Consider the following 13929-nt stretch of genomic DNA (forward strand, 5'->3'; position numbering starts at 1 on the left):
GTAGAAAACAGCATTGGGAGCTACAGAGAGGCTGGCCCACCCCACCATGCTTGGAGGGATGGGTTGCATCTGACACAACCCTGAAATCTTCACTCTGGTTGTGACAACTAAGCTTTGCTATGGCAGTTTAGCTCAGCACCCAAAAAAGTTATCAGTTTCTGCTCTCTTCCAGGTCTGTCTTAACTAGTACTGTGTGCTGCCTCGGGAGCTTTCTGGGATTTTTTCCATCCCTTAGTTCTTAGAGAAGCACCCTTGAAAGTCCCATAGGACTATTCATCTCCTGGCCCAGCAGAGACAAGGAGAGGGAAATTGCCAAGTGATTTGAAAATTATTGATGATAGAAGAGAATTGGAAATTTAGGGTGGATTGTTGTGCTGTTCAGAGAGAAAATTTATTCTACAAATAAACAAGAAGAGGCAAAATATGTAACAAAAACACCGAGGATCTAGTTTGCATTGGTGCAAGAGTGTTGTCTGAGCCTAGAGCATTTTGGTGCATTTTAATAGCAGCCAGACAGCAGCTTATCTTATTTGCGCTGGTGTAATCCCTAGTGCATCTGGCTGAGAAAGTGCCATCAGGCAATCATCACAGCAACAACAATGGAAAGGATCTCTTCAAAGGGTTGATGAACTAGCACAATCTTTTGTGATATTAATGCCAGCAGGTAAGCAGACACCACCAAGCCCGGAGGAGATCCGGCCCACCAGTAAGTGTGTGAAGGTGAAAGCTGGTGGAGTTGAACAGTGGAGCTGCTCAGGATACCTAAGGAATGCATTTCTTAAAATAGAGCAATTGGGCTTTGCAGGACACCTATTACTAGTTTCTCCCAGTCTATACAGGCACTATTTTCCGTGTCTGCATTATTTTGTTTCTGCTAACCAGATGATATATTCTTATAAAAAGTTATTTGGTTTAGAAAGTGGCTCTTCTGCAGTCTGGACATGTCAGTTTGATCAGTTCCCAGCTCTGCAGTTGGCTGTTTCCTCCCTCTCCTCCCCCTATTTGTATGGCCCTTGTGTGATATTTTAATGCTTTTTTTTTTTTGCTGTGCCCATGGTTGTCCATCTAATTAAGTCCAGCATCACAAACTGCCCTGTTCTGGTTGAATGCTGATACTGAGAAATACAATTTTTTTCTTTGCGAGGAGGAGAGACGTAGGAATTTAATTAGCACTGGGCCTCTATTCCCCTGTCAAATAATTTAATTGTTAATCATTAATTCTGAGGGCAAAAAATAATGTCTGGCAGCAGAAGCATGAACTGTTGCAGAGCAAGTGTTTGCAGAGGAAATACACCTCTGCCAAGTGTGGAAGGCTCAGGTCCCTGTGAAGGTAAACTGGTGCAACACCAGTGGCTCAAGAGAACAGCACTGGGTTTATTCCTCTGGCTGGGCTCTTTGCAGGTTGGGGAAATGGAAGATACCTGATCACTTACCCTGTTTCAGCGCTGCTGGGCAAAGGTTTCTGAAGTGGTTTGGTGGTTTATTTTTGAAACACAATGCAAGCCAGAAAGCTTGGCAGGAGTGTGTTGGGAATAGTATTCAGGTGAGCTGGCTTACACATTTGTCCTTCAAATGTGATGTTTTCTGTAAGTGGGCATTGCAGGGGAGAGGAATGGCCATCAGGTCTTTGAGGCAGGCTGAGGTGACCAGTGTAACTGTTTCCCCCGTCACCTTCAAAGTCAGGCCTTTCTAGAGCAGTGTGGGGTCTTGGGGCACAGGAGAATTCATCAGCTTAGTTTTATTGACTCCAGCAGGCTCTGAGAGGCGTAGTCACAAAGAGAACATCAGATGGTTGGGTGCAGAAACACCTTGTGTCATCAGTGATTAACTAGCGTTATCCATAGCCACTCTCCCTCTGCTCTGCTTGCCTGGGTTTCCCGAACCATCTCCCTGGTCCCTGAGATGGTGCCTCTTGGGCACAGAAGCCCCTGAGCAGAAACTGGAGCTCAGCAGAACCCAGCCTGTACTCAGCCTCTGCTGATGCTGCCTGTCTCCATCTTGTCCTCAGCAGCCAGAGAGAGGAGGGACAGACGAGAGGTTTTTTCCTGGTGAAAAGAGGCAGCCCTGAACTCTGTACCCAGACTGTTATTCCTGACTGCACACCAACATGTTATCTTGAGGGAAATGCTGCCAGACGCTGGCCTGGGAAGGCTTGGCAGAGACTGCAAGCAGACTTTTTTAATGATTAGATTTACTATCAAAATGAATAGCACAATCAATATTGATATGCAATTTAATTAAAAAGGATGAAACTCATTGTCTGTATGATTTTCTCTGTCACGTTGTCTGAATTCCTGGCCTACAGTGGTAGAGGTGGAGAGGATAAAGGAAGAGTGGAAGTGCGTGGGGAGAAGAGAGCCCTGATACTAAATTTTTGGCCTGGTGTGGTGCAGAGCAGAAGGAGCTCCGAGTGTTACAGATATACTGGTTGCAATCCATGTGGTAATGCTCAACTGCTGGCGATTACAGTCTCTGCAGTATGAATATGGGGTGTGCTACAGGGGTGAATTTGCAAAGCTAATTCTCCGAGGTGGGGAGGAAATTTGAATGTGGTTGTTTTCTTAATTCAGCTGAGAGCTTATGCAACGGGGGCATGGAGCAGACCTGGATGTTGGGACAGGATAGGAAAATAGCCGTGTACAGTGAGACTGGTGAAATATGGGGTTTGAGAACCTGTGAGGAGATTTCACTCTGAGAAAGATATGGGCAATAAGCTGCTGTTTATCCCTATTCATAGCGAGAGGAGGGGAACGGGAAAGAAAAAGTAGGATTGTTAAATATTGCCATCTCTGTCCTGGATGGTTGTGCTGTTGCTGGGAGCCGTTTAAACCAATTCCAGCTTTTGCACCAGAAGTAACTGCATTGCAGTAGTCTCAGGATGTAATCGGTTAAATTTTTAACCCAAAGGATCCCAAAATGCTCTCAGAGGTCCAGCACAACACATGTTACCACTGGTCCCTGTGGCTGTACAGGAGGCGAGGAGCTGGGAGGCACTTTTCTGTGGGCCTCAGGGAATTAACCTTCTGTGATCATTCCCATCCAGGGAAAGCTGCAATAACTTTACTGGAGCAAGAAAAATCTCTTCTTCAGACTGCAGCATTCAGATGTCTCTGTGTTCCACCGCCACATTCCTGCAGCCCATGACTCCTACCCCATATGGCAAAACACCCTGTCTAGAACTATAAAACTGATTATACTGATTAACTCTATGGAAAGACACCAGCACTTGGAACAATTGCTGACACAGCCTGGACAGAGCAATAAGAAAATAATAAATGACTAGACAATTGGCTGGGTGGGGAGGACTCTGCACATTGTATATAGCTGAGATGGGGAGAGCACAGGGAGACCAACAAATTGCATGGGAATAGTGTTCAGTTGCATGTAAGATCCCTGCTTTTACAAGGACTGTTGTTCAAACTCTTGTGTGTTGTGTGGTCACTTTTGCTTATTGCTTATTATAAAAATGTGTGTGTTAAAATCAGTTTTGAAGACACAGGCATTCTCTCTAGTGACATTCTCAACTATTCTCCCTTCCGGAAGGGTCTACAGCTCTTGGAGCACAAGTAGAGACTTTCTGGAGATGTATGATCCTAAGCCACTGAGAGACAGGTTTGAAAATGTAACTCAAACAATGGAGATGCACAAGTCAATGCCCAGGTTTTAATCACCTGTGAAATAAATGCAGCAAACACCAGCATTGACTCTTACATGTGCATATACTGAAGGGTTTTAAAAAGAAGTTATGATTGCATTTTTCATAAGGAAAAAAACAAGGGGGAAAAAAAGTGCCTGCAAAGACAAAAGCATGTGTCTAGCTTCACACACACTGAATATTCCCTTTAAAGTCAGGGGGGCTAGTTAGACAAAGTTATGCATAAACAGCCTTCCAGAATGCAGTAAATAAAGGGGGAAAATGTCTTTACAAGATGAGGCTTCACATTCTAGGTAACAATATTCTCTTCACTGATGTGCTCTTGATTTAGTGTTTGGATGGAGAGCTGCAGTGGGAACCTCAATTGACGTCAGAAGGTTTTAGATCACAGACCAGACAAGTGTCAGAGAATTACGAGAAATCACGGATGCTCTTCTATCTATAGCTCTGCAGTCACACTACCAGTCGTTTTCATCAGTTCAAATAGCTTTTTAAAAATTAGTTTTAGTTTAAGGATTTATGCTGCTTCTTAAGATTGGATAAGAATATTGTAACTGCTTTTTTCTTTTTTAATAAGTCAGAGGTGGTATGAATAGAATTATTTTAAGAGATATAACATGCAGTGCAGAGTGGTGGTGGGTTTTTATCTTCTGAAACTTCTTGCTACAGATCCTTTGAAAAGGCCTCTTAAGCTAACACACATAACCTACCTACAAGATTGTGGGTCCCACAGTAAAACTGGGGCTCTCTGTGTATATATTGTACTGTGTAAAATGAGTTATGTGGTAAGAGAGCTCACTTTGAAATTTTCTGATAGAATTGGTTGTTGTCGTTGCGACGCAAATACTCTGTTGGAGATGAATGTTCCCTCTGTGCTGTCTGTGATTCCTGGTGTAATTTATCAGTTTATTCGTGAACTAGAATGAAATGTAACTTCTGGAATGAAAGGCTAAGCTCTGGGCCCCCTGCCCAGGAGGGCTCTTCTCCTCCCCACCCTGCCCGCCCTCTGCCCTTGGTCTCTTCAGCTCCCTGACAAAAAACCCCATCTTTTCAACCCTGGCAGTACTGCAGGACCCCCCGTTGGTGTAGGAGAGCAGGTTGTGTTTGATGAGGCTTGTACTTTGTCAGCCACGCTGCTGGGAGATGATGATTTCTAAACCCATAGCTCTGTGTCAGGGTGTGATGGATGGGGCTGGAAGCTAGAGGATGCTTGCGATTGTCAGGCACGTGGGGTGGCAGGAGAGGTGGGATGCACACATTTTTGGTTTATAAATCAGATCTTGGGAGCTCTGGCGCAGGAAAAAGATCTGTATGTGTGTGGATATGCCAGGAACTATTGCCCTGCTCAGGAGTGCTTCCAGAGGGTTAAAGCACTGGGAGTGAAGAAAGAGACAAAATTGTAAAGATACCCCATGAAAAGTCAGTCTTTTGTCCACAGCCTGTCTTTGCAGTTCTCACAAGATAAGAAAAGGCTGCCTCACCCAGGAATTCAGAGCATCTCGCTTCCCTACTCCCAACTGCAGTAATACATGTGGTGTGCAGATCCTGCTGTACTGGGGGACTCAACCCATCTTGCACAGGGGCTCTTGGTACCAACAAGGACATGTGGAGCTAAGGATTTTTTAAAGGGTGCTGATAACAGCTGACCCTTGTATGCTTTCAGGTTTTATACCTCCTCCGTAACAGAGGGGAGGAGGGACCTGTGCTTGGGGCTTTGTACAAAGCATCTTTTTACTTGCATCATCTGAAATAAAAGAAGAAAAAAAATTCCAAAGGAAATCGGGTAAGGGTGAGAAGTGATGAATTTTGTCGGGTTTTCTGCATGATTCCTGGCTCAGCTGTGTTTTGCTGCTGACCCAGACACATGCGATAGTGGTCTGATCCACCATTGATTCCCAGTTCTGTTGTTATTTATTGATTTGTGTGTTTGCACCAGCCCGGCTGGGGCTGGGGGACAGGGTCCATGTTCTGGGCAAGTGGTCGTAGGGGCAGGTGTGTGGGGGGAGCCGCTGTCAGCAGCTTTCATCTGAAGGCAGCGTGTGTGATGATTGATTGCACTGCAAGCCCTGCTGTTCATGCATGTGACACCCCTTGACTTGGCAACATCTTGGTGGTTTTTTTCCCCCCTTCACCCACCCTGCAATGAGGTCCTGATTAAAAACAAGAGTTCCCTGGCTGTCTGCTAAAGCATTTGGGTGTTTTGTCTTTTTTTTTTTTCCTGGTGAGCTGTGAGCCACAGTGGAAGGATGAAGAGGGAGAAATCAAAAGGCAAGCAGGTGCCAAAGTGTGTTTTGTTTCCCCCTCCCTCTCAAAATCCAAATTTTGTGGGGTTTGGTAAATTAAGATTTCTCCTGCTTTTCTCAGCTGGCACTTAGATCCAGCCGAGATGTATTTACAGGATGCCAACTGTGTCTATGTACCAGGCAGATGTGGTGCAGTCCCCAAATCAGCAGCTTACCAGGGTGCATTATATGGATGAAATAATTGTCTGCATAATGGGGAGTGCTCAGCGCGTCTAAATGACGGGTGCATCTGTCTCTATCTATTTCTGTTCTCTGCAGGCCCTCTCTGTGCTTTGGCCTTACCGAGGGGACAAAAACTATGTTTCTGGTTTTTTCAGTTTCTGTGCATCAGTATCTTGAAGTATGAGGAGAGATTTAGGAGCAGCTTGGAGGTGTGTATCTGATCTATAGCACCAGTGGGATCAAAGCATGCAGATCTCCAGGACCAGATCAGCTAGAGTGTATCAGCAGTTTCCCAAGAGGTTAAAGGGACTACATCATTTTTGCACCAACCAGTCATCCTGGCTAAGAAATACCAATGCAAACCACCTCCCCACGAGGGAAATGGTTTCTGTTGTCTGGCTTTGTAAACACAAATGTAAATTATTTGGATGCTTTGGGGGAAGGGTGGGAGAAACAAAGAAGAGGTGAATTTTTATTTTTTGCCTAAGTGGAACTGACCTGCTGAATTAGCAATATGTTATTATGCTGAGTGCAATGCAGAAGTTGCTCTTTTCTGGGCTGTGCAAGTAGGTCTAGAAGCCAGCAGCCAGACAGCCTGGTGTTGAGTTTTCTGGTTGTGGCTGCTAAGGATCCTTCTATTGTCTTGCACTGGAGCAGCAGGAGGAATTCCTGCTTCTTTCATTCCTTTTTTGCTTCATTTATCCCAAGTTGGTTTTTTTGGGTTTTTGTTTTTTTTTTTTTCCAAATTGAAATGATCAAAAGTGCTTGGAATGACTCTCTTGTCAATCAAAAAATTGAATCAAACCATGGTGGGGAGGGTATGCCGGAATGACATTTTTAGCATGTGAAAGAATGTGATGAGCTGTTTTTTCTTGAAAGGTGTGAGGTGCACAAATGTAACCATACTTCACAAGGATAGAAATCATCGTGCTCTTGCTGATAGATAAAGGTCAATAGAAAATATGGAAGGTAACGATACCAAAAAGGTAATTTACTGGAAATAGTGAAACCCTGATTTAATGTACCACAACAGCGGGAGCTGATACAGGCAAATAAAACGGAGAGGTTGATAATACATTTTGACTTTTATCTGTTGTCTAATACTAGTCACTTTGGGATTCTCGGAAAAGCTCCAGGTTATAGAAAATGAGCAAGTGAAATTCAATGAATAGATTTAGCTGATTTGACATATTTGAATGTTGTGGGTTTGATTTGAATGCTGTGATTTTAAAGCATGATTTATTTTTTAAAACCCTTGTCTTCCATCAGTAGCTAAATAGCAATTATATTCATTAGGTGGTCTGACATTTTGTTCTCAGTAGTGAAATTTGGAGAGTCTTTTTAACCTACATGCTAGGATGAAATGAGAACAGACTTCTCTGCTGGTTTTCTATCACAGATGAATGATCACTGGTCAGTGCCGGGATAAGAAAATAATTTAATTTTGGACATTGATTCACATCTTAATTCAGATACCAGGATCCTTTTCTATCCAGGTCAGCTCATGAGGATTTGGCGAATGAATTTTGTAAGCCAACAAGGAAGGTATTTGCTCAAGACCAGGGGAACTGCAGTGTGCTGTTGCTTACAAGTGCTTTCCTTTTTGGCTTGAATCGCTTGTTCAGTGGCAGAATGAACTTCTTAGCCTTTAGTCTGTGCTATTAAATCTGAGACACTTGGAGTCCTTAGGCCCTTTCTTGCTGGTTTGCTTTCTACATAAGGGTCTCCAACACCTCTTTCATGGGAGAAGAGGAATAAGGGGGGACCAAATTCCCATGCCGAAATTCTTGTTCTTGAAGGAAGTCTCTGTAGACAATTCATGTGATGTAATGTTCTTACATGTAGGGGCAGAATGCTATAATTTCCTCCACATGTTCATCTCTTTCCAGAAACAGCTCCCTTCAGGTATTTGAACAGTAAATGTGTTCTGTTAGTGGGACTTGCTGCAGTATAGGGTAATGCTCAGTGGCAGTCAAGGTGGACAGCCAGTCTGTATTACCCCAAATCTGCAGAACACCAGTGCCTCGGGGATAAAGGATATTTTATTACTGCATGTAAGAAACAGCAACAACTTTTGTAATTTTTAGTTAAGCAAGGTGATTATCTATGGTTTTCCTGCTCCTTGGACCCAACGTAATGGGGGGGAATGGTTTTTGCCCAGATATTTGTGGAACCTTTCTTTTGTTCTGATCTATCCAAAGAGCAGGTCTGAAGTAGTTTAAGACAGCTGTTTAGAGAAGAAGGTTAAGATTAGACTGCATTAGAAAATGTTTTGTGTACTTTATGTTGATTTGTATTAATTGCCTAAAATGCAAGTGAGTTGTTACGGATGGACGGAAGTGTGTATCAAAGTCCCTGCAGAAGGCAGGGTCCCAAACATTTTGTGCTTCTACTGGGATGACACCAAATTAATCTTTCTTTGTGGAATGATTTAGAAGGATTTCTAGGTAGAATTGTCTACCTCATCACACTTTCAAACCTTGATTATGTAACCCTTTTAGCAGGATCTCTAATGGGAGTATTACAGGTTGCAGGCCACGGAAGCTAAAGAGTGTCCTTAGAGCCATCTAGTCCAAGCCTTTGCTAAATAATCTTTTTATTTTGTGGAGGAGCCAACAGAGTCCACTGAGGCACAACTTCTAGATTGTAGATTTTAGTTAGCGTGAGGAAAATACTCTTTAACTATGGAGAATATCTGCTACATTGCTTAGCTTGTGGCTCTGGAAGTCTCTGGTTAGCACTTCATTCACAGGTACCTCTGTAATGCTATCTAGCACTGCAGAGCTATAGCAGAAGGTTTGGAGATCACAGAATCACTAAGGTTGGAAAAGACCTGTAAGATCATAAAGTCCAACCATCAACCAACACCACCATGCCCACCAAACCATGTGCCGCAATACCATGTCCACATGTTCCTTGAACACTAGATAAGGGGAGTAATGTGCATGTTTTCCTTCCCCTGCCTTTTCTTTTGTTGTATTTTCAATGGGCTGAAATCAGCAGCTCTCTGATCACCTACTTTACTTGGCAAGTCTGTTTTAAGAAAAAGTGCTTTTCTTTCCACAAAGTTGAGAGGCATCATATTCACAATGACATCTTACTGTTTTAAAAACTGGAATCAAAGAGCTCTGTTACTGACAAGAGGGAGTATAAAAATGCCAGTTAGAGCAATCCAATAGGGTCTGAGGCTGGCAGCAACTTTTAGCCTGTGAATCACTTGGAGCAGTAGCCTTGAATCACTCCTGCTAGCTGACAGATTGCTGTTCAGAAGGGGCTAACTGATCTTGATTCAGTGAAGGTCATGCTGCTGATTCCTGATACACAGAAGTGCAATTAGGACGAGAATCAGGCCCAAACAATTTCAGAGCCTCACAGGACAGTGTCCAGTTGAGTAAGGTGCCAGTTCTAGGCTATCTTTTATCTCCTGACTTGTACAAAGTGCATTCCTACCCCCAGGCTTATGCAGTGGTGTTTTTGGACCACTATAGCTATTAAAATGCGATGATACAACAGAAAGTCCAGGCAAGATCATCAAAGGGTAGGGGTAGTTTTTTTGTTCTGCATGAAGGGATTCACAACTGAACCAGGCTACGGACATGCAGTGTATGTAGTTAGACTTTGGGAGAATGTTTGTACATGTCTCCACAGATATAAGCAGGTCGTCTGGAAGTTCCCGTGTAAATAGTGTCCTATTTATTTTTATTTTCAAGAAATAGCATTTTGCCTTAGATATGTATAGGGAAAGGATGGTCAAGCAGCCTGTCTGAGAGAAGATCCTCTTCACCCCAACCCAATTTCCATCCCTGCCTCTACCCAGGTTCACAGTAAATGTCTTAGTCACAGCTAAGTGAACGCAGTCCGAGAAGGCAGGTAGAAAAATGGGAAACGCTGTTCTATAAAGAAAGGCATGTCAGAATAAACCACGTATTGCAAATTCCTTCTAAAACACCCCAACTGTAACAGAAACAAACATTATGTTGGCAATACCATAACGTTTGCATTCACACACCAGCTGTTACTCTTTCCCACAGGGTTTTGTTTTTTAAAAGGCTGATGAAGGACACTTTTGTTAAGCAACAGATCTAGTCTTATTTCCTGTATTGACTGTATCTCATTTTCCTTTGGGACTTTGGATTTTTCTTTATTTTTGTGGTATATGTGTTAATGTATAATGGATTCTCTTTCCAGAATATTTTTGACAGGCTTACGGTAAAGTCTGATACACCCTGTAATTTAAAGTAATGCGTACTTCTGTTATGGACTATTGGATTATCCGCTTGTGGGTTTTTTAAACATCATGTATGACTGAGTGCTGGAATAATTGGCATGCTCAGTTTATGAATGACTGTTAATGAATAAACTTCTCTTACTGAAACTGAAATAGCAAAGCTATTCCTGGACCAGAAAGGCTGGTAGATTTTTGGCCTGTAATAAATCGAACACATAACACAAAGTGGCAGAAAAAAGGAAAACATCGCTTAGAGTAAGTTCTGAGCAGGAATTACTGATTTCTTTTTTTTTTTTCTTGTTTGGAAAATGCATTATATAAAACAACTTGGTTTCAACATGTCCCTATAATGGAATTAAAGCATTTTCAAATTTTCTTAAACATTAATTTCAGGAAAATTAGCCTTCCAGAAATACTTTGTATGCAGTATGGCATAATCATATATAGCACATATGTATGTATACACATGTATATAATTTATAACAATATAAACATTTACATTAGAACCTGAAGGGACAAGGTTTTGAATGCCCAGGATTTTAACTGATGTGCTGAGAATCTATAAGTGCTCACATGTGTCGTGTGATGCATAAGTGTGCATCATAGAACAGGATCAACCAGACAAGTATGTATCCATTTCACTTGTTCAGGCAGTTCAGAGGGGAGCTGGACAGATGCTTTAATGCTGGGGCCATAGGAAACTCAAGCCTGGGAATGCTCCTTTTTCATTTTCCTTTTGCCTTCTAGTTTATTTATGGACAGCATTCCAGAGCATTTATGTGTTGTTTAATCTTGTGTTTTATCTCTATGCTTCAACATTGTTTAACTAAAGCGTTTATTGCACATACAAAGGCTTCCTTTTGGTCCACCCCACTATATTGTGCAGTGCTGCTCTACACTTGTGACTAAATAAGATGAGAAAGGAAGGCTCTGAATGTATTGGATGTTGTGCATTGTTTTTCAGATATTGGTGATTTCAGTTATTTCTAGAACTTCTTTCTTGGTTTACCTAACAGATAAACATCAAATGCTTTGAGTTCACATTACAAGCTTGTTATCTTTGATTTTCTGTGGAATTATAGGAAAAAGTGGGGCTATCCCAATTTTTATGCCTGGGGAGGTTTTAGTATACAAAAAACCCCAGACTGCTAGCTAGAAAAGTCTGGCCAGTATTAGCAGGTCTGCTACTGTGACTCATAAAATAAGTATTACACCAGTGATGTGTATATAAATAATGTCTGTTCTTTCATGTTAAACTGTAAAATGAGACTTTGTTAAAATACAGAAATGCAGAAGCAAAAGCCGTGCAACTGAAATGAAGTCTAAGACTGATGAGCAAGTTCAGATCATGAAAGAAGGATTTTTTCAATTGCATGTATCTAGCATCTATCACTTGCTACAGCAGGCTGTATTATTCATGCAAATACAGAAGAGCTTTTACCTTCCAATATTCTTTCCTGTCCATTTAATAAAAAACACTGCAAGGAGAGATGGACCAGAAACAATTCTTTAAGACTAAAACTGTTCCTTCTCCTACCTTAGCCTTAATGAGAAACTGAACACATCTAAAACAAAGTTAAAATACAGCTAGTCAATAATGGATATAATAGCAAAAAGCTCCCCACATCCCCTTTGGCTTTCATTTAGATTCTGCAAGGGAAGGATGTTGAAAACAACATGAAAGAAAAAAGTTGGGAATGAAGGTGATTATTTCTTTGCTTTCAGTGACTTTAGACATAGCAAGCTGCGGAGACAGGGTGAGTCCTCCTTGAAAAGGAGTCCCACGATTTCTCAAGGTAACATAGCTAAGCAGTGAAAGCATCCCACAGAACTCACCTTAACCTGCAATCTGAGGATGGGGAGGGGGCGAGGTGGGAATATTTACCCGGGCAAATTCAAGTGCAGCGTTCCCAGCCGCCACTAGTTGTCACTTTGCAACCAGCCGGGGTCGGTGTTTTCAGCACTGCGGTTAGCGAGATTGCGGTGCTAATTAAACGGAGTAACTCCCAAAGCCGCGGAAAGTCCCGAGCCCGGGGCTGTGCGATAGCCAGTGTCGGGGAACCGAGAGGAGGTGAAAAGGCAGCTCGAGAAAGGCGGAATGCCGCTGTCCTAAGGCTGAGGCTGTGCCTAGGGGCTGTGCCCTGAGCTTGGGGTCGGCACGGCAGTCTAGCCCGGCAGCACCTGGTGCGCCCACACTCCTCCCGCAAAGCGGAGCCTTACCTGAAGAAAACGATTGTCTCCCACACGTAGACTCCGAGCGTGTTGACGTTGCACATTTTTTCAGCTCTCGCTGTGGTTTTCTGGTTTTTTGGGTTTTTTTTGTACTCCGTGAGGGGTGGGCCGCTGGGGTTGGCCAATAAAGTAACCCGGCACTTGGGAGAAGTGGTAGGGGAAGCGAGCTGCCCCTCCCGAGGCAAGCTGGGCAGGGGGAATGCCGGGAGGGCTCCGGTCAGCACCCTGGACAGTAGCAGGAAGGGTGGCCCCGGTCAGCACCCTGGACAGCGTCTGGCGGGCGCCCCGGTCAGCACCCTGGACAGCGGCGGTGTGTGGCGCTCTGCGGGCGCCTGCCGAGCGGCCGGCGGCTCCGCTCCGGCGGTGCCTTGGCTCGTCCCTCCTCTCCGCCTGTGCCCCCGCCACCGCCACTGCAGTGGTGCTCGGGACCGGAGGACCAGGCTTTCCCGCACCGAAATCTCCCTTCAGCAGGATCTTGCTCGGGACATCAGGCTGGCGAGAGGGGCAGACGCAGGGGGTGTTGGTTTGCCATCAGGGTCGTGGGGGTAGGATGGGAGCGGGGGGGGGACGGGACACACAACCCTCAACAACCCAGGGCTTTAATCTCCGCTGCTAGCCAGGGTGTCTTCCTAATTACATCCACAGGAATCTGTCAGTGTGGAGCCGTGCTGCAGTCCCGGTTGTGTCGCCTTCCTGCCCGCCGTTTGGCTGCTGTTGATTCTTGCTTCCTGGGCTATTTTCCTCCCGAATAAGTTATTGCTGCTGTAGGGAAGGTGTCCCATTGCTCAGGGCTAGAGCGGAGGGGAGCGCAGGGGAAGTTTCTTGGGAAGCACTCCCATTGTGCTCAGGAAGAAAGTGGCTCAGTGTCCTCCTAATGCATCTCATTTCCCCTCTGCCCTTTCTCCCCTGCTAGGACTCGCCAGATCTTGGGAGTTTCTTGCTGCATTAATTTACTAAACTAAAAAAAAAAGGAGGGGGGAGGTGGAGAAGAGGGAAGGCAGAGGGGAGGGGGTAACTCAGCCTCTCCACCATCCCAAGGCCCTCCTCTTAGCCGTGCTCATTGGTCTCGGGGCTGAAAAAACTACTCTAGGACGCGGTTGGATAAACGCATGTTGTTCAGCAGAGGCTGTTAACCTCTAAAGCGCTGATACGTTTTGGTTTATTTCAATTTTTTTAACCCGAATCCCTGTCTTTTTAAGAAGTCTCTGAAATCGTCTCCCTTGACAGGGCAAGCGTAACGTGCCTTAAGTCTCCATCTCGTGGAAGATCTGCTTGGCTAGCAGCTGCTATGTGTTGCTGTTGGCTTTTAAGGAACGTCTCTGAGTGTTGGTTCTTTTTTTTTTTTCCCT

Source organism: Gavia stellata, chromosome 16, assembly GCF_030936135.1.
Source record: "Gavia stellata isolate bGavSte3 chromosome 16, bGavSte3.hap2, whole genome shotgun sequence".
NCBI classification, from domain to species: Eukaryota; Metazoa; Chordata; class Aves; order Gaviiformes; family Gaviidae; genus Gavia; species Gavia stellata.